Consider the following 22,285-nt stretch of genomic DNA (forward strand, 5'->3'; position numbering starts at 1 on the left):
AAGCAAAAGGTGGCTACTTTGAAGAACCTAGAATATGACATATTTTCAGTTGTTTTACACTTGTTTGTTATGTATATAATTTCACATGTGTTAATTCATAGTTTTGATGCCTTCATAGTCATGAAAATAAAGAAAACTCTTTGAATGAGAAGGTGTGTCTAAAACTTTTGGTCTGTACTGTATATATATACACTCACCTAAAGAATTATTAGGAACACCATACTAATACGGTGTTGGACCCCCTTTTGCCTTCAGAACTGCCTTAATTCTACGTGGCATTGATTCAACAAGGTGCTGATAGCATTCTTTAGAAATGTTGGCCCATATTGATAGGATAGCATCTTGCAGTTGATGGAGATTTGAGGGATGCACATCCAGGGCACGAAGCTCCCGTTCCACCACATCCCAAAGATGCTCTATTGGGTTGAGATCTCGTGACTGTGGGGCCATTTTAGTGAACTCATTGTCATCTTCAAGAAACCAATTTGAAATGATTCGAGCTTTGTGACATGGTGCATTATCCTGCTGGAAGTAGCCATCAGAGGATGGATACATGTTCTCATTCTGTTTACGCCAAATTCGGACTCTACCATTTGAATGTCTCAACAGAAATCGAGACTCATCAGACCAGGCAACATTTTTCCAGTCTTCAACAGTCCAATTTTGGTGAGCTTGTGCAAATTGTAGCCTCTTTTTCCTATTTGTAGTGGAGATGAGTGGTACCCGGTGGGGTCTTCTGCTGTTGTAGCCCATCCGCCTCAAGGTTGTGCATGTTGTGGCTTCACAAATGCTTTGCTGCATATCTCGGTTGTAACGAGTGGTTATTTCAGTCAACGTTGCTCTTCTATCAGCTTGAATCAGTTGGCCCATTCTCCTCTGACCTCTAGCATTCACAAGGCATTTTTGCCCACAGGACTGCCGCATACTGGATGTTTTTCCCTTTTCACACCATTCTTTGTAAACCCTAGAAATGGTTGTGCGTGAAAATCCCAGTAACTGAGCAGATTGTGAAATACTCAGACCGGCCCGTCTGGCACCAACAACCATGCCACGCTCAAAATTGCTTAAATCACCTTTCTTTCCCATTCTGACATTTAGTTTGGAGTTCAGGAGATGGTCTTGACCAGGAGCACCCCCCTAAATGCATCGAAGCAACTGCCATGTGATTGGTTGACTAGATTATTGCATTAATGAGAAATAGAACAGGTGTTCCTAATAATTCTTTAGGTGAGTGTATATATATTTAAAATTAACACACCTTAAAACTGGTTGTATCAGACCGCAAAATCACCCCAACAGCAAGGTTTAATGGACGTACTTTTATATATGAAATAAACACAACCCAAAACTCTTTGTATCAGGCTGCAAATTGACCCCAAAAGCAAGGATAAATGGACATACTTTTATATATTTAAAATGAACACACCCCAAAACTGTTTGTATCAGACCGCAAATTTACCCCAAAAGCAAGGATGAATAGAAGTACTTTTATATATGAAATAAACACACCCCAAAACTGTTTTTAAAAGACTGCAAATTCACCCCAAAACAAGGATGAATGGACGTACTTCACACCCCAAAATTTGTTGTATCAGATAGCACTTTCAACCCAATAACAGATGCAGGATTACTGCAATTACTGTTTAAAACAACGTAAAATCTGTAGTAATAAATTTTAGTCATTCCAATTAGTGCAGCAAGATGAAATAGAATAGCTCCAATTACCCAGGCTTTACACTCTACTATTGGTCCCTGATCTCTCTGTACAGTGTGGATAATGCCTTCCTATCCTTTCCTTACACTATGAATAATATTTCTCTCAATTGCCCTATGGTTTTGTTTTTTTTTGGAATAAAGTCTTTCCTAAACACTGTCCCTAGTGCCTGTAACGTCTCTCCCTGCACTAAGTTCTCTGTAAAATAGCAGAGACCGGGCATGAGGAGGCTTTTTATAGGGCTGTGACATCACAGGGGCTGGCTATCTGCTGATTGGCTGTCTGCAAGGCATTGTGGGTGATCCCTCGTTCCCGTTCTTCTTACTTTCACTTTGTAACATGTTCAGCAGCCATTTTAGAAAAAATTTAATTCGTTACCATGAAGCGTGAGGAAATTCGACTTTGGGGTGAATTCCACTTCGTCAACTTCGTCAACTCATCTCTACTAATGACATTTATTTGTGGTATACACTGCGTGCAGAATTATTAGGCAAATTAGTATTTTGACCACATCATCCTCTTTATGCATGTTGTCTTACTCCAAGCTGTATAGGCTCGAAAGCCTACTACCAATTAAGCATATTAGGTGATGTGCATCTCTGTAATGAGAAGGGGTGTGGTCTAATGACATCAACACCCTATATCAGGTGTGCATAATTATTAGGCAACTTCCTTTCCTTTGGCAAAATGGGTCAAAAGAAGGACTTGACAGGATCAGAAAAGTCAAAAATAGTGAGATATCTTGCAGAGGGATGCAGCACTCTTAAAATTGCAAAGCTTCTGAAGCGTGATCATCGAACAATCAAGCGTTTCATTCAAAATAGTCAACAGGGTCGCAAGAAGCTTGTGGAAAAACCAAGGCGCAAAATAACTGCCCATGAACTGAGAAAAGTCAAGCGTGCAGCTGCCAAGATGCCACTTGCCACCAGTTTGGCCATATTTCAGAGCTGCAACATCACTGGAGTGCCCAAAAGCACAAGGTGTGCAATACTCAGAGACATGGCCAAGGTAAGAAAGGCTGAAAGACGACCACCACTGAACAAGACACACAAGCTGAAACGTCAAGACTGGGCCAAGAAATATCTTTCTAAGGTTTTATGGACTGATGAAATGAGAGTGAGTCTTGATGGGCCAGATGGATGGGCCCGTGGCTGGATTGGTAAAGGGCAGAGAGCTCCAGTCCGACTCAGACGCCAGCAAGGTGGAGGTGGAGTACTGGTTTGGGCTGGTATCATCAAAGATGAGCTTGTGGGGCCTTTTCGGGTTGAGGATGGAGTCAAGCTCAACTCCCAGTCCTACTGCCAGTTTCTGGAAGACATCTTCTTCAAGCAGTGGTACAGGAAGAAGTCTGCATCCTTCAAGAAAAACATGATTTTCATGCAGGACAATGCTCCATCACACGCGTCCAAGTACTCCACAGCGTGGCTGGCAAGAAAGGGTATAAAAGAAGAAAATCTAATGACATGGCCTCCTTGTTCACCTGATCTGAACCCCATTGAGAACCTGTGGTCCATCATCAAATGTGAGATTTACAAGGAGGGAAAACAGTACACCTCTCTGAACAGTGTCTGGGAGGCTGTGGTTGCTGCTGCACGCAATGTTGATGGTGAACAGATCAAAACACTGACAGAATCCATGGATGGCAGGCTTTTGAGTGTCCTTGCAAAGAAAGGTGGCTATATTGGTCACTGATTTGTTTTTGTTTTGCTTTTGAATGTCAGAAATGTATATTTGTGAATGTTGAGATGTTATATTGGTTTCACTGGTAAAAATAAATAATTGAAATGGGTATATATTTGTTTTTTGTTAAGTTGCCTAATAATTATGCGCAGTAATAGTCACCTGCACACACAGATATCCCCCTAAAATAGCTAAAACTAAAAACAAACTAAAAACTACTTCCAAAAATATTCAGCTTTGATATTAATGAGTTTTTTGGGTTCATTGAGAACATGGTTGTTGTTCAATAATAAAATTAATCCTCAAAAATACAACTTGCCTAATAATTCTGCACTCCCTGTAATAATCTCTTTCATGAGGATCTCCAACGACACAGAGTTATAAACTGTATGGTGTTTGTGAGATGATGCAATAAGCCATAAATAATGAAGAAATCAGAAACATTTTGTTTGTTTTTATATTTTAGCCAAAAAAGTTAGAATTCAATATAAGTAGAGCCATAGAGTTAAAAAGCATCTGTCGGCAGATTTGTACCTTTGAAACTAGCTGACCTGTTGCATGTGCGATTGGCAGCAGAAGGCATCTGTTTTGGTACTAAGTTCATGAGTGCCCACATTGCTTAAAAAAATAAAATCATATTTTTATATATGCAAATGAGCCTTCAGGAGCAACTGGGGCGTTGCCAGTACACCTAGAGCCTCTGCTCTCTTTGCAACTGTCACGTCCTCCACTTTGATTGACAGGGACAGGTGTGATGACTTTTACACTGCTTGGCCCTGTTAATCAAAGTGGAGAGGATGCTGCAGTTGCAGAGAAAGCTGAGCCTCTAGGTGTAACAGCAACGCCCCCATTGCTCCTAGAGGCTCATTTGCATATAATACAACTTTATTTTCTCAGCAATGCGGGCATATGTGAAAATGGGACAAACACAGATGCCTTCAGCTGCCAAGCGAACATGTAACAGGTCATCCAGTTTCATAGGTACAAATCTGCTGACAGATTCCTTTTAATTAGAGGTCAGCAAAGTTTTGTAAAATTAGATTTGGCTGCTTCACTGCTACAAATTACTTTGTCACTAAGTAATTTGCACGCGACGGGGCAGCCGACGCTATCTTCCTTGAAGGCCTGGTGCAAAATCGTGTGCAGCCTTAGAATACATCATGTTAAGATTCAAATGATCACAGCACTCATCTATCACTGGTTTTCACAGGGTGCACGTCTGGGTTGGTCCCCACCTCCATATCGGGAACTACTTCGTCTTTATACAGTATATACAAATAGACAGCACTCCAGAGTTGAAAGTGAAGTAATTAATGATTTTATTCAGCCGGACATAATTTCAGGCAACGTTTCCTGGCTAAATGTAGGCCTTCATCAGGTTAACAAACAAGAAAGGAAATAATTCATGATAGTATACAATGTAGGTTTCCATGATATAACATAATGTAAAAATCCTGCCAAAGGAATTAGTAATCAATCATGATAATGCAGGGTACCTCCAATTCTCAGACTTACTAAGTCACTGTAACTATGCATAATCATGCTATGAAACATATTTTATGAGCATTTCAAAATAAATGAAATGGCAATGTAGTTACACAGCTAATTTTAGGACAAATAAATAACAATACAGATATACAGACTATTTCCAAAGACCGGGTGTATTGTCTAAAACCTGAAAAATAATGATATTCTGCTGTACCAAATATCTCAAAAAGAGGTTAGAGTCACTGGGGATTTCTTAATTAAGAGGAGACCCCCCAAAAATACAAGACATCCTAAAATGCCAAGTGGAGCTATACATGAAAATCCATATATACATCAGGGATCATACTGGCTGAATACATGAACTCATAAGCTGAATATATAAGCTGAATACATGAATACATAAGCTAGATGCTAAGCATATGGTAACATGATTACAAGTGACAGTGTGATCATGGGGTCAAAAAAACACTCAATACATAAACGCATACATAAGAAAGTGCCACCAAAAAAACCTGGGGTTGGCTAGTAAAAAAACTAAAGAGGGAAAGAAAAGAGACAAAAAATTGACTGGCTAGCTAGAGACAGCGCAATGTAGCCACTGAACGTGGGTACAATAAGACAACAACTCTCTGAGAATACATCATGACTGCGGGCGGCGTGATGACGTCATACATCACCGCGCACTGAATTTTGGCCGAAATCTTCAAGCAAGATGGCGGCGGGCGGCCAGTCACAAGCAAATTAAGCAGGTATTTTTTTTTACCCTATTTCAGGTTAAATTGATTCGCTACAGTGAAGCACGAGGAAATTCGGCTTTGCCGCGAATCGAATTTATCCTGAACTGGACTTCGATTTGCTCATCCCTATCTTTAGTGTGTACACTATGTTCATGGTAAGTTTCAATAATATACTGTATATGTTAACATTATCTTAAAATATAAGGGTTCCCAACTCTGGACCTCTGGTACCTGGTTCTTATCAGATGATGTTATGAAGCATCAAGAGCACAGGGCCACATTCTGGGTCTTGTTATGGAACCACCTAGTTTTTATATATTTTTTTGACTAGTGTGTAGGTGTAAAATAGCTGTAGTTTTGTAATGACAAGATTAGTTTTGTTCTTGAGATGTCCCAGTGACGGCGACGATTCATTCGGATGTCTGGCCTATCAACTTTCGATGTTATTTTCAGCGCAAACCATGGTAACTACGGGTAACGGGGAATTGCGGTTCGATTCCGGAGACGGAGCCTGAGAAACAGCTTTGGCTACCACATGCAAGCAAGGCAGCATGCACGCAAATTAACTATTAGGTATAATTCGGTGAGGGCCTGCAGGTGATCTGACCCTGTAAAAGATTTAAGGTGCAGGCCTGCAGGTGAGCTGACACTGTAAAAGATTTTAGATCCGGGCCTGCTGGCGAGCTGACTCTGTAAATGATTGTAGGTGAAGGCCTGCTGGTTAGCTGACCCTATAAAAATGTATATGCGAGGGCCTGCTGGTGAGCTGATCATGTAAAAAATTATATGCGAGGGCCTGCTGGTGAGCTGACCCTGTAAAAGATTTTATGTGGGGGCCTGCTGGTGAGCTGACCCTGTAAAAGGTTGTAGGTTAGGGCCTTCAGGTGAGCTGACCCTCTAAAACATTATATGCGAGGGCCTTGAGGTGAGCTAACCATGTAAACAGGGGCGTAGCTATAGGGGGTGCAGAGGTAGCAGTCGCTACCGGGCCCAGGAGCCTGAGGGGCCCCAAAGACCCTTGTACCAAATGACTAGACACCTGTTTTATAGAAGGTGCATGCTGGTCAAGTTACACCTCTGGCTGGAGGGAAGGTGTTAGGTCAAGAATTTGGCATGGTGGGGGTGCAGTTTCAATTTTTGCCTCAGGCAGCAGGAAGGCAATGTGCTTCCCTGCCCCTGGCCACAAAGCAATGAGGGATGGGGGCCCCCAAGCTAAACTCTTGCACAAGGGCCCATGAGCCTTTAGCTACGCCCCTGCATGTAAAAGATTGTAGGTGAAGGCCTGCTGGTGAGCTGGCCCTGTAAAACATTATATGAAGGGCCTGCTGGGGAGCTGACCCTGTAAAACATTATATGCGAGGGCCTGCAGGTGAGATGACCCTGTAAAACATTATATGCGAGGGCCTGCTGGTGAGCTGACTCTGTAGAACATTATATGCGAGGGCCTGCTGGTGAGCTGACCCTCAAAAAAATTACATGCATGGGCTTGCAGCTGAGCTGACCCTGTAAAAAAATATATGTGAAGGACATGTATGCGAGGGCATTATATGTGACGAATAAGCATGTTAATATGATGGATATAGATGGCCTTGCGGTTCGCCCGGCAGCCGACTCGCGGCGAACTTTGCGTGTTTGCGATTCGCCGAACATGCGAACATATGGAGATATTTGTGCCCGCCATATTCTTTTACATTGTGAAGAACTTTGACCCATGACACATCCATCAGATGGTACAGGACAGCTAATTGAGAAATTTCAGCACATGGACATAGCCCCTATCTTTTAAATAAACCTGATCTGGCGCCATTTTACATTCAGTGTTTTGCCAGTGTAGGGAGAGGTTGCTGCGTGGAGCAGGGACAGGCTGTTACGGACACCAAATGGTAGCTAATAGGGCCACAAAAGTCCTTTTAAGGACTGGTATAGGTGTGCTAGCGATAGGTGTGATACACAGAGGGATGCGATATACTTATAATATACTTTTATAATGAGTCAAAAACACATAGATCTATATAGTGATCCCCTGGAAGTCAGGGGCCTAGGGGCTTAATAGGGCCATTTTTATATAGGGTAAGTTTCCGGACGGGGTCCCTCTTATCAGGGCGGGTGGTCTGTGGTTAGGCTATCAGGGCGAGAATAGCACCCCCTTGTAGGGCAATATCAGAGACAGTTCTTTGCCCACCCTGTCCTTCAATACCACATCATCATCTAGCCCCGGGATAGATGTTTTTTGCTTTCCCTCCGGGATTCATGGATGTGCACTGGAACCCCCGGATTGTGGTAGGACATATGGTTTCTGATTTGGTGCTGCCGAGCACCTGATTTAGTGCCGCCGAGCACCTGTTATTGCTTACCACATCTATGCTTTTTGCTTAACTTTAATAATTAAATTTATTTTCATTTTGAGGGATATCTTTTCCATTCACACATCCGCAAAATGGGTCCGCATGCGTTCCGCAATTTTGCGGAACGGGTGAAGACCCATTCATTTTCAATGGGGCCAGAATGTGCTGTCCGCATTTGCGGATCCGCACCTCCGCATCCATGCTTCCGTTTCCGCAAAAAAATAGAACATATCCTATTCTTGTCCACAATTGCATTTTCTATTATAGTGCTGGCGATGTGCGGTCGGCAAACTGCGGAATGCATATTGCCAGTGTCCATGTTTTGCAAAACACTTACGGACGTGTGAATGGACCCTCATAGTAACATTATTAAAGGTTACGTTTTACCTTTATGTATATTCTAATGGATTGCCTTCCTTGTACAATATTATAATATACTTTCTATGTTAGAAAGTATATTATAGTGCATTTGTATTGTGCGGCAGTTGTGTGCGGTTCTGCTGCGATACTGCAGGTATATAGAGGGACAAGCTTTATTGGAACAAATAATTTCTACTGGTGTAATATACCAGTCGCCCCCCCCCAAAAACTGATTGAAGCGGGGTGTTATATACCAATATACTTTCTTTATAGTGCATTTGGGTACTGTATAGTGCAGGTTTGCCTGCCATTAAAATGAATAGGACCTGCTGCGAACTTGCGGTTCGTGAACATTTGATCATGTTCGCACGATTGCGTTCGCGAACCGACCCGGCAGATGTTTGTCCATCACTAAAGATGGAAGAGGAGAAGGAGGATGAGAAAAGGAAGAATCAGCCGTATACCCTTGTTTGTGGTGGAAGGGGTGCATGGGAAATGGGAATACAGTGTATTCAGTACATTATAAACAACACATTTAAAGTGCCTTTATGTTGATCAGCTTTCCTCTGGTGGAGTCAAGAAGTCATGGTCAATCCAGGCCTTGTTCATTTTTAAAAGAGTCAACCTGTCAGCATTTTCAGTTGACAGGTGGATAAGCTTATCTGTTATAATGCCACCAGCAGCACTAAATTCCCGCTCAGACAAAACGCTGGCGGCAGCGCAGGCCAGCACCTCCAAGGCATAGAGCGCCAGTTCGTGCCACGTGTCCAGTTTGGACACCCAGTACTTGTAAGGCACTGAGGAATCATTGAGGACGCTGACACGGTCTGCTATGTACTCCTTCACCATCTTCCAAAATGTTTCCCTCCTTGTGACACTAGGCAGCGCATCAGGGTGAAGGTCCTGGAGGGGTGTCACGAAACTGCCCCAGGCTTTGGAGAGTGTTGCCCTGCATCTGATGGAACTGCTGTGTGTTCCCCTTGTCTCCCCTCCTCGGTTGGCCAAGGAACTACGGACTCTGCCGCCAGCGTTGTCAAAAGGAAATTTTTGGAGCAATTTTTCAACAAGGATCTTCTGGTATAGCACAGTTTTGCTTGTCCTCTCCACCAGAGGAATGAGAGATGAGAAGTTCTCTTTGTAGCGGGGTCGACAGGGGTGAACAACCAGTAATCCTTGTTGTCTAAAATACGTATAACGTGCGGGTCGCGGGAAATGCAGCCTAACATTAAGTCAGCCATGTGTGCCAGAGTACCAACAGGCAAGACTTCGCTGTCGTCATCAGGAGGATCACTCTCAATCTCCTCATCCTCTTCCTCCTCTTCTGCCCACCCACGCTGAACAGATGGAATTAAACTTCCATGGGTACTACCCTCTGTAGCAGAGGCAACCGTCTCCTGCTCCTCCTCCTCCTCTTCATCGTCCAATTCATGCTGAGAAGACGAACTGAGGGTGGTCTGGCTATCACCCTGTGTAATGTCTTCCCCCATTTCCACCTCTTCCACATGCAAAGTGTCATCCTTAATTGTGAGCAGCTAGCGCTTGAGTAGACATAGAAGTGGGATGGTTACGCTGATAATAGCGGTATCGCCGCTCACCATCTGTGTTGATTCTTCAAAGTTTCTTCAAACCTCACAGAGGTCAGACATCCATGCCCACTCCTTGCTAGTGAATAGCGGAAGCTGACTGGAAAGGCCACGACCATGTTTCAGCTGATATTCCACTACTGCCCTCTGCTGCTCACAAAGCCTGGCCAACATGTGGAACATGGAGTTCCAGCGCATGCTCATGTCGCACAACAGCCAGTGAACTGGCAATTTCAAGCACTGCTGCATTGTTGACAGACCGGCTGAAGCTGTCAATGACTTGTGGAAATGTGCACACACGCGGCTCACCTTCCTAGGTTTTAAGAAACCGCTGAACCACAAGGTTGAACACGTGGGCTAGGCATGGGATGTGTCTAAGCTTGCCTAGCTCCAAAGCCACCACCAAGTTACGGCATTATCAGACACAACCATGCCTGGTTCTAGGTTGAGTGGCGAGAGCCACAGCTCAGTCTGGTCTCTTATCCCCTGCCACAGCTCTGCGGCAGTGTGCTGTTTGTCCGCTTCCCCACTGCAGTGCTACACTGCTTCCAGCTACCGACTGATGACTGACTGGTGCTGCACGCGGATAAATCTGAGGTGGAAGTGGAGGAGGAGGCAGAGGAGGAGAAGTGGGGTTTAGAGCCACTAACGTAGGTGCTGGCTGAAACCCTGATCGACGTAGGGCCCGCAATTCTTGGCGTCGGTAGCACCTTTGCAATACCAGGGTACGACTCGCTCCTGGCCTCCACAACATTCACCCAGTTTGCCGTCAGGGAAATGTAGCGTCCCTGGCCGAATGCATTTGTCCATGTGTCCGTGATTAAGTGGATCTTCCCAGTAACTATATTGGTCAGAGCACGTGTGATGTTACGGGACACATGTTGGTGTAAGGTGGGGTCGGCACACCTTGAAAAATAGTGGCGGCTGGGAACTGCGTAATGCGGGACAGCTGCCGACATCAGGCTGCGGAAGGCCTCAGTGTCCACAAGCCTAATCGGCAACATTTCCAGGGCCAGTAATTTGGAAATCTGCGCATTTAGTGCCTGTGGGTGGGTGGCTGGGTATTTTTGCTTGCGTTCAAAGGCCTGGGGTAAGGACAAATGGACGCTGCGCTGGGACATGGAAGTGGATGTGGTCGCTGATGGTGCTTGTGAAGGTCCTGGGGCAGGGTAGGAGACATCCAGGCCTGCGCCTTCGACAGGGGATTGGCCAGCACGTAACACAGGGGAAGTGGAGGCAGTAGTGTGACTCGCAGACACAGATTGTTGACCCAGGCGTTCGTCCCACTTATTTCAGTGCTTGGATGCCATGTGGTGGATCATTCTGGTGGTGGTGAGGTTGCTAGTGTTCACGCTCATTTTCTTATGGCACAGGTTGCAAACTACTATTCTTTTGTCATCCGCACTTTCCTAAAAAAAAGCGCCATACTGCGGAACATCTACCCCTTGGGAAGGGAGATTTCCGTAAGGGGGTGCTCCGTGGAACAGTTGCGGGCCTGTTTGGTGTGGCCCACCTTCTCCCTTTTGCCACCCCACTGCCTCTTCCAGCCTGTTGCGGTGCTGCAGATCCCTCCCCCTCTTTACTGCTGTCCTCGCTCGGTTTTCCACCTTCCCAGGTTGGGTCAGTGACCTCATCGTTCACCACCTCCTTTTCCCCTTCCTCACTCTGATCATCCTCCTGATTTGTTGATCTAACCACAACCTCAGTGATTGACAACTGTGTCTCATCCTCTTTATCAACATCTTGAGACAGCAATTGTGGTTGACTCATTGGCAACTGTGTCTCATCATCATCCATCTCATTAAACACTAATTGCCATTCCCCACCGTCATGTTCTTGTGACTCTGGATGCTCAAGAGGTTGGGAATCAAGCATGCCTGCGAGAGGGCCAAATCAAGTAATGGCGATGAAAAGAGATCCTCGGGATATCCAAGTGTGAGATCACTTGTTTGCCCAGACTGTACAAACATATATGGCTGCTGTCACACACAATAGTCCTTACAAAGACTTTTGGGTCTCTGAAACGTTTTGGTACCAAAAAAATATTCAATTATACTCCCTATACTCTCTGTCCCTTCCTATGTTCAGCTCTGACTACAAATGAGCCAAAAATGCGTCATTGGGTGCTATATAGCACCCGATGATGTGTTACGGCCAGCCAATCACTGTAATGCCAGTAGACAACATGGCTACTGGCATTACAGTGAGGGCAGTACTTACCTGCACATTTATTGGCTGCATGCGGGGAGGAGACTTGAGTATGGCGCTCGAGCACATGCGGCACTCAGCCAAGCATGCCCGATCATCACTAAAAAACGCAACATATACCGTACTGTATCTTGTGCTTGCTGGTGACTTGTCACTAATGCAGTATTCACTCTGTTTACCATCAATCCTCATGAATTGTAAGCTCTTGTCAACAGGGTCTTCACTTGCTTGTGTAATGTCTGAATTAGTTTGTACATGTACCCTCTGATTTGTAATGCAGTGCAGAATATGTTGGCGATTTATAAATAAAGAAGGTTAAACAACACCTTGTCCTTGTTTTTAAGAAATATATAGTACAGTGTCAGTATTAGAACATCCTAGCCCTAAGAACTCGTGCATATGGCAGAGCCTTCTGCACAGAGCTTGTATGGCAGTACACATTGCCTTTACAGCTCCTTTAGTATGGATACATATAGCCTCTCTGCACTCCTGTACAGGATCAGTTGGGCTTAGAAAACCACCTCTATAAGCATGCAGCATGCTAGGATTTTTTTCTATCAGATTCAAATGTTATCCAACTGAAACAAAACTCTTTATGCTCCTGTAAGAAATGCGAAGTACTGTAGAGAGCTAATGCACCCGTTATGATAGCTCTTTTACAGCTCCATACAAAGCTCTTATACAGTACTTGACCCTGAATTTGATATCCAACCTTCATACTTGAACCAGAAACCAATTATCGTATTGTGTTTGTGACTTCTCTACTCCTTGACGAGTCATATCACCAGGTCTATAGTATAGCTTGTTCTTGAGAATGTAAATTTTGTGAGCACATTTAGGAGCGAGATTAGAATCTGGTACCAGGTAAAGCAACCCAGAGAGGAAGAGTGTGGAGAGGATGGGAGTGGATGTTGTCCACAGTGGTGACTGTCCTGCTTCCTCGCTCCCCTGGGCGATTCAGTGAGGAGGTGGTGCACCTAAAGCCATTATTTCCCCAAGGGCACACCCTATTTGAAGTCTCCTGCCTGTTGTAAGGTGGGGCAGCCTTGGTTTTGTTGGTGGTGAGGTGCAAGTACAGGACAATTGTAGTGTCCCACTAGGTAGGCGTGGGCACTACACAAGGGTCAATTGGGTGACGTGTTACTTCTGCTCACAAGGGACAGTAATATTACATTTAACTGTGCACTTTAATGTATTTTTCTATGTGTTTTTACATGCAATGTTTCCCCTGTGTTTTGCATAGCAGGCCTATTAGGGTGTAATTAGACATCCCAGACACTAGAGGGAGATAGGGAGCCCCTAGTATAAATGTCCAGGCCCAGACAGGGAGGAGTTAGGTCATAGTCAGGAGTCTGTGGAGACAGAGGTGAGAAGGTACCAGCCAGAGATATGCTGAGGGCCTCCTCCTGACATGCAGCTTGATAGCCCTGGCTGCTAACTATGTCCAGGAGGCTAGTGAAGAACTCTAGCCTGCCTGTAGATCAAGTGAGCCTCAGTTAACTCAGAAGATTACCCCAGTAGAAGAGATGTACCTCCTGGGAGCAACCTGCAGCATCCCTCACAGTAAGGACAATACAGCAAGGTCAGATAAGTAATCTGATGGGCAGAAGTACTATAAAGTAAAGAGCAAGGGTCAATACTGGAGGAAGGATTTATATACCAAGGATTAAAGCCAGCAATTAGGCATCCGGGCCTTGGGATCCAGCCAGCTAGAATAGCTGAAGGGGATAGAGCAGCATTGCACTGCAAAGCATTAACTGTTTGCCCTCCATGTATCTTGCATGATTAATACCTGCCATTATTGAAAGGAAACCTGCTTGTGGAGAATTGTTCAAGGGACTGCATCATCAACTGTATGTTGTGGTAAATATTAATAGTTGTAATTAGCTCGCATCAAAGTTTGTGTAAGGAAAAAGGTAAGTCTCCCCCCTCAGCCCCAGTCAGAGACAAACACATCTGTTACCATCTTCCTTGAAAATCCTGAGAGACTCCCCCGCGCTTCCCAGTCTGCTCACCTTTTATTTACTAACAAAAGGTGTAAAAGGGGCTGGCCCAAGACAAGGATACAGGAAGTGATAACATGCAGGAAGTGATGTCAAAGGACAGGGTGGGGCAATCAATGTGGCTAGGACAATGCACACGCCCCATTACTGTCAGCATTCAACACTGCTCAAAGGTGATCAGTGTCTAATAAAGATCATTCTACTGGTTCCCATAGGTTTGAAATTATCTGCGAGACATTGCTACAGCTATGTCAGTATACGGTACTAGTATACCGACAAGGCAGATATGCATGTCTTAAAAGCAGACATTTCTCCAAGACACAGGGAGACAGATGACAAACTATAAAAACACACACACATCCTAAAGTAAAATGTCCGCATAATAAAATTTCCACAACAGTCCCTCCTCTTTGTCATATGCTCGCCAATGTCCCTCGACGGATCTCGATCTTCTTCTTTGAAATAAAAACCAGTCTTTCTAAAGTCAATCTTGACACGTCTTCTTTTCTTCGGGAGGTGACGTTTCGCATTGGTCGCCGGATCCTCTGCATCTGGTCCATGGTTTGGTCTTCAGGGCGTCTTGTCTGTTCGGTCTTCGGTAACTCAGTCGATTAGACATCAGGAACATCTCACTCCGGCGTATAGAAGGAATGGAAACAAAAAACATAAGTACATGTCCCATTTCCTTTCACCCGGATCCAATGGAAAACCAGTGAGCCCCAAGACCTCCCAAAGCTTTAAAAAGGATTCTAACCGTCACTAGTCATAGCTCCGCCTCTGTCCTGCTCCTGTCAGTATGGGCCTGACCCTTGTCAATTGTGTCTGCTAGCCAGGCATAACCTTCCTCACAACCGGAGGATCCCACATCTACGGGTCGCCTAGCTGCCCGGACACCCATACAGGATTAATAAGCAAGGAGCAGGAGCCAGAGCTAATAATAATAATGTATCGTCTATCAACAAATGCCTCCTTGTAACAAATAAACAAAAGTGATACTCTGCATTCTTTGACTTAGTTGAGCAGCTTCTTGCAGTGACCGGTGTGGATCCAGTTGTCTCGTCCTTCGAACTTCAGAGAGGTTGGCGTCATCAGCAGCACCTGGAATGGCCCAAGATATCTCGGCTCTAGTCCCGTCCTTGGATGTTTCTTTAGCACGACCCAATCACCTGGTTGACTAGAATGAACACTGGTTATTGAGTCTGGGTCCGGAAGAGAACTCCCGAACCCGGTGGTGGACATCGGGTGATAACCCGTGGGGCTGCCTGGGGGCATACCTGATGGAATAAAAGGGTTACAGTGGAACATTCAGGCCTTGGATCGGCCGTGATTTTTACCTTCTTTGCAAAAATCAGACCCAAGTACCAGCAAAGAAAAGGATTGACATTTGAGAGGTTAGAAAGTTTGAAGATCGTTGTTTTCTGCACCACTTTCCCCCCTTCTCATCGTCCTTAAAACCAGGACGAAGAGAAGCTGGATTAAACATGGTGCATCGTCTCAAGGTTAGATGGAGAGATGACAGAGAGATAGAGAAAGAGAAAAGCGCTTCTCTTGGACTCTGCAGTCCTAGCGGGACGGGATTACATGACAGTGTTAGTTCGCACTGTCTGGGACTTTTGAATGCCCTGTTGCTGGAGCTCGATGGATTCGTGCAGCCACAGTTCTGCCTTCTGGAGGGAACCATGGCTTTGGAGTCTAGTGGGGAATTCACGGACAAACTTTTCCCAAATCCAGACCTCAAAGGTCCCCTCTTTGGGGATGGTCCACTCTGAACCTACAGTCCATTGGTGCCAATCTTTGAGGGGCTTAACAACTCCTCCTCCATAGATGGATTTCATGTACTGCTTGGCTATCCTATAGTCAGAAGTGGTACCCTTCTGTTCCCTACACTCATGCTCGAGCTACAGTTTCCCGCGACCTACGCAAGGAATTTTCCCGCGACCTACGCAAGGAATTGTCCCGCGACCTACGCAAGGACTGCCCTGCGACACACGCTGGGCGGCTGTTACTCCCCTTCGTTTGCCTCTGAGGTGCCCCCAGGGTTTCTGGCACCGACACACGGACTCCGTTCACCCTAGTTAGACCTCAGGAAAAGGAGTAATCAGTGTGAGGAAAAGGGCTCTCGCCGACACACGGCGGCCCTCTGAGTCTCCTAATGAGATATACCAGCCTCGGTTTTGGCTCTGAATAGTGACCTGACCACAGGATAGGGCTTCCAATTGACCTGTAGTGGAAAAAGGGGTGCACAGAGAACACACAGTACCTTCTGTGGAGACGAGGGGTGCACAGAGAACACACAGTACCTTCTGTGGGGACAAGGGGTGCACAGGAAACAAACACACAGTACTCCTGTGGGGAATGGGGTTACTCACACAGCTATTGGTAAGCCCGGGTGATATATATCACCTTGTCTCCTTAAAAAAATGCTCATCAACTCACTTTCCTTTGCCGATATGATTCTATATAGTCAAGCTGAACAGCACACAAAGCCCTTTTTGCAGTGACTGATCAAAAACCTCTCACTCGGCAGCAACCCTTGAATTCAGACAGTAGTTCCCACACAATATCATGAGACCCCCAGTACTCCTAACCAAATCTGCAGAGAAAATAGAGGGAAAGAGAGAGAAAAAAAAGAGAAAAGCGCCAAAATATGAAAAACCTAAAAAAAAAATAATAAAAAGGAAAAAATTAATAATAGGCTAAAAAAATAAAAATGGGTCGGTAAATAAGGAAAAACTGAAAGAAACTTCAATAAAAACCAAAAATAAATAAATAAATGGATTAGTAAAATAAGAAGACCTGTAAACAGGAGAGAAAAACAAATATAACAAACTTCAGTTACAGACAGTCCTGCTATATACATTGAGATTCAGTAAAAAGTTAATTTTACCTTAACCCAAAACGCATACAAAAACTAAAACCTCAGGAACACATACAATTGTATAGGACTGAATTAACAAATCAATGTCCTGGGGGGTTCCCCTGAAACCGTACAGGAGAAATTCTACCCACCCAGTAATTGAAATGTTAATTTGCCCAGCCCCAAACAGCTTCAGATTCATTTTACCAGAGAAGCAGGATTTAACATCACAAGGTCCCAAAACCGGTTTCTTTCACATTTTAACCGTTCATATTGTGATTTAAAATCTGCTTCATTGATCAATGACCTTTGCTGTCTCTGCCTTTGCAAAGAAGCATGTCTGGGACCATTAGCCCATCGTGCCGAATAAACCACTTTACTTCTAGGTGTGGTTCTGGGGTACTTAACAAACCTGTGTCTGTTGCCATTAGCAACGTTACAATATCGTGCAATGTGCCCGTATTCCCTGCATGCAAAACAAAGAATACCTCGCCTCCCTGCATAATAACTTGTCTGGGCACATGGCGATTTGATTTGGCGCACAACATTAACCATATTGAGTCCACTTACCACGGACTCATCTGAGGAATCTTCTGGCCTTGTGTTAATACGCTCAACTCCGGGGTCAGACACATTGTCCATCTCCATCCCTGAGTCGGTTCCACTATCTGACCCACAGTCCTCAGACTTCCCCATACTTACAGCCCATACATTGCCTCCAATCCCAGACACATTACTCTCCAACGGTTGTTTCAATAACTCTGGCAATTCCCTTACAGCACCCTGTGCATGCATCAGGCTTTCAGATAAACATTCATTCTCCTTGCGCAGCTCAGTATTACACCTCACAGTACATTCATAATTAGCGCTAGCTTCAGCTGCCTGCTGGACAAGAGTTCCCAATTTAACAATTTCCACTTTTAAATCTTCCACTTCTCCTTCCAAACTCAGATTCAGCCTACAAGACTCCTGATATTTATCCGCTATCCACCCAGCAGCAAAAATCAGAGCATACTTGCCTTTCCTTTTGCGCCATTTTTTGGTACCGATCAGGTTTGCTACACAATTCTGGGCCTGCAGCCATGGATCAGTAGATCCCTGCATAGCCTGAAGAATGGCCGCCGTGTCCTTTAACTTTGCTACTTCTTTAAAAATACTTTCCATTGCACAAAAACAAACCCCACAATGGTTGATACAAAAAACAAAACACTAGTACCAATTTCTAGGAGTTGTCCCAATACTTTTGGCACAGAACCTTTCTACACTGTAGTACCCGTATTAATTATGCCAAACAAGTCTACAATTCAGTGTAACAGCCACAGATATACAAACATTAAGCAGAATCATCAACTATAGGACGATTTCACCACTAAACTGCCACTAATGCTCACACAAGGATTCCTGTGTCAGACTGGTCACTGAGCTATAACATAACCGAACACTCAACCGATATCCAGCATAAAACTTATCAACACAAAATAAAACTGTACATAGAAAGGTTACAAAAAGACAAGATAACTATTCTGGACAAAACTAACATTTCAGGCAAAAACAATCAGATCGCTTTCCATAGTCAACTGACTAAAATGGCCGCCAAGCACATGGTAAAGATGGCCTCCAAGCACATGGTAAAGATGGCCTCCAAGCACATGGTCATCACACAGAGGAAATCAATATAGTGTGTACAAAATGCAACAATAAAAACAGTTTCTATATTCCCTGTTCCCTACTCCCTGAAACCAGAGCACAACCTCCACTCTGTGGGTGATTTACAGGTTAACAATATAAAAATACTCTAAATGCTGTCTCTAATGTACAAACACTAAAACCAATTGCTGCCTCTATAAACCTCTATAAAATTGCCTCTTACAAAATCAAAGTAACATAAAAGTTAAAAGTTACAAAAAACACAATACCCTGTACTACTCATCAATGATCATACAATCTCATCATACAACCTCTGTACAATCAACTTACAAGGGAAAAACACTTACACACCCCTTGATGCAGCAGATAACAACCATATACACAATAGGTTCTTTTTAAGTAGATTTCTTTCCTGATATCAGTAGATTGGAGTACACAGATTTAAATTCACAAAGAGCAAAACTTTCTCAACAATGAGAGTAAGGAAAAAGGATATTACCTTATGCCGGCCTTTTTTGCTTTTTGAAAATTAAGCTGTGTCTCCTTTAAGTTCTGCTAATAACGGGGAAAAAAATTAGCTTTCTAATTCGTGGTCGCCAACTGTTGTGGTAAATATTAATAGTTGTAATTAGCTCGCATCAAAGTTTGTGTAAGGAAAAAGGTAAGTCTCCCCCCTCAGCCCCAGTCAGAGACAAACACATCTGTTACCATCTTCCTTGAAAATCCTGAGAGACTCCCCCGCGCTTCCCAGTCTGCTCACCTTTTATTTACTAACAAAAGGTGTAAAAGGGGCTGGCCCAAGACAAGGATACAGGAAGTGATAACATGCAGGAAGTGATGTCAAAGGACAGGGTGGGGCAATCAATGTGGCTAGGACAATGCACACGCCCCATCCCTGTCAGCATTCAACACTGCTCAAAGGTGATCAGTGTCTAATAAAGATCATTCTACTGGTTCCCATAGGTTTGAAATTATCTGCGAGACATTGCTACAGCTATTGTCAGTATACGGTACTAGTATACCGACAAGGCAGATATGCATGTCTTAAAAGCAGACATTTCTCCAAGACACAGGGAGACAGATGACAAACTATAAAAACACACACACATCCTAAAGTAAAATGTCCGCATAATAAAATTTCCACAACATGTAATTTGTCTGTACAAAGTTGGATTGTTTTTCCAAAGTAAAGCAACGTTTGGTTCACCAACTGTGTACTCATTTAATCCTCCTACAAATCGGTGTGCCACCGTTACAGGCACTGGCGTCACGAATCTTAAAGGGACCTTACCTAAGGCACTCAAAACACCTACAACATCCAGGGCACCTCACACAACATCAGGCCTGGTCCCTATTTACAGAGTGTGCCCCAGAGGAACTTGTGTCTGCCTCTCCTTTCACTGCCGCATGCCTGCCCAGGGTTCTCCTCACAAAAGTGAGTAACCCTTGATTGCCCATACCGTGACCTCACTGTCGCTATACCCTGCAGGTCTGGCGTGCTGCACAATCATAACAAAAGAGTTAACAGCAGTGGCTTAACTACAGTTCTATGGGCCCCAGGGCAAACTTTAAATTTGCACCCTCCCCCCTGAGCCCTGCCCACTATTGGTCTGTACCGATACTCGGTATTCACATATTGGGCCAAAAACTTTGGGGGATCACAGCAGGGCAGACGAGGGATCTTTCAAGAAAATAAAAATTCTGGAAGCATCAGCAGAGGGACTCTACATGTAAAGGTACTCAGTTAAAATGTGAAAAACTCTCTTTTACCGTATATATTTTATTTTGTCCCCTCTGTATATATTCCATTTTGCCGCCTGTATATATATATATATATATCCATTTTGCCCCCTGCTCTGTATACATATCAATTTTGCCCCCTGTGTATATATTAAATTTTTTGCCCCCTCTGTATATATTTCATTTTTTTTTTTTTCATTTTTTGTGTTTTGCCATACATTACATGATTTTGCCCCGGGGACTGGCCCCTATAGAAGATTTGCTGCCATGCCAGTGCCGCGTCGGCGTGCCACTATGCCAGGTGCCCCCTGTGAGTTATGAAGCCAGCGGTGTGTGCACATTTACACATACAAAGTACAAAAAAATACTTACCTACTTTGAGACTGTTCCGCTCCCGCCGTCTTGTTCTTGCACAATCCAGTCTTCCGGCATGCACAGCGGATCCGCGTCATCCCATCAACCCGCGTGATCCCGCGAGAGGTCACGGGTCTGGACTGGATCACAGCAAGAAAGCAGCACCGGATGGGTGGAGGCGGGGCCGGGGGTGGTGGGGCGTAAGTTACTATCTGCGAGTGACCGGCTATTTACCATTAAAAAAAATTAAATCACTTGTGGCGGGTCTGCGGGTCCCCCTCCGGCCAGGCCTAGTCGCGGTCGCACTCCCTGCAGTTGTTTCTTGCAGTTTTCAAAGATCAAGATGTATTTATGGTGAGGAATCCTTTTGTGGCATATATTAAGGTATTTGTGAGATTAATTGACGATCGATATCTTTATAGTGTGGACAGGTACCATGGTGCAATTTAATGAATTTGTGGAATATCTAGATGTGACCAATCACAAGAATATGCAATTTACCAGTAAGATAGACATTGAGGAGTTGGAGTTTTTGGATGCTAAGTTTAGGGTAAGAGATAGTAATCTATGTACTACTGTCTATAGGAAACTCACTTCTACAAATTCACTCTTGCACTATGGTAGCTTCCACACGCCCCATGTGAAATTGGCAGTCCCGTATGGACAGTTCATGCGCCTTAGGCCTCATGCACACAACCGTAGTTCGGGTCCGCATCCGAGCTGCAGTTTTTGCGGCTTGGATGCGGACCCATTCACTTTAATGGGGCCGCAAAAGATGTGGACAGCACTCAGTGTGCTCTCTGCATCCTTTGTTCCATTCCGTGGCCCCACAAAAAAATATAGCATGTTCTATTCTTGTCCGTTTTGTGGACAAGAATAGGCATTTCTACAATGGGCCGCCCGTTCCATTCCGCAAATTTTGAGCACCGCAAAAAACAGAACGGTCGTGTGCATGAGGCCTTAGAAAGATCATAACTGATAGGGATGAGTTCATTGAACAATCTAAGGAGTTAAAAAGGTGTTTTTTTGCAGAGAGGTTACCCCGAAAATGTGATAGACTCTGCTTGTAGGAAAGCCCTTGCATGAGAAAGAGGGGATCTCATTAAACATAGACATAGACAGATTAGACATAAAAACAAAAGTGAGAGACCGGTTTTTACTTTTAATTACACCCAAATGGCTCCTCTTATTAAAAAGGCCATTTTAAACAACTGCCATGTATTGGCCCAGGATGAGTCCTTAAAGAAAACCCAATTTAATCCCATTATCAGTTTTATTAGGAGTAGAACTATTAAGGATTTTGTAGTAAGAAGTCGCTTCCAAGAAGAGGACTTGAATTGGCTAGGGAAGTATGCAGCACGCCAGACCTGCAGGGTATTGCGATAGTGAGGTCACGGTTATGAGCAATCGAGGGTTACTCACTGTATTGGAGAACCCTGGGAAGGCATGCGGCAGTGAAGGAGAGCTTGACACAAGTTCCTCTGGGGCACACTCTGTATGTAGGGACCAGGCCTGATGGTGGATGAGGTGTCCTGGATGTTATAGGTATTTTGAGTGCCTGGGGCAAGG

Source organism: Bufo bufo, chromosome 3 (assembly GCF_905171765.1).
Source record: "Bufo bufo chromosome 3, aBufBuf1.1, whole genome shotgun sequence".
Classification (NCBI taxonomy): Eukaryota; Metazoa; Chordata; class Amphibia; order Anura; family Bufonidae; genus Bufo; species Bufo bufo.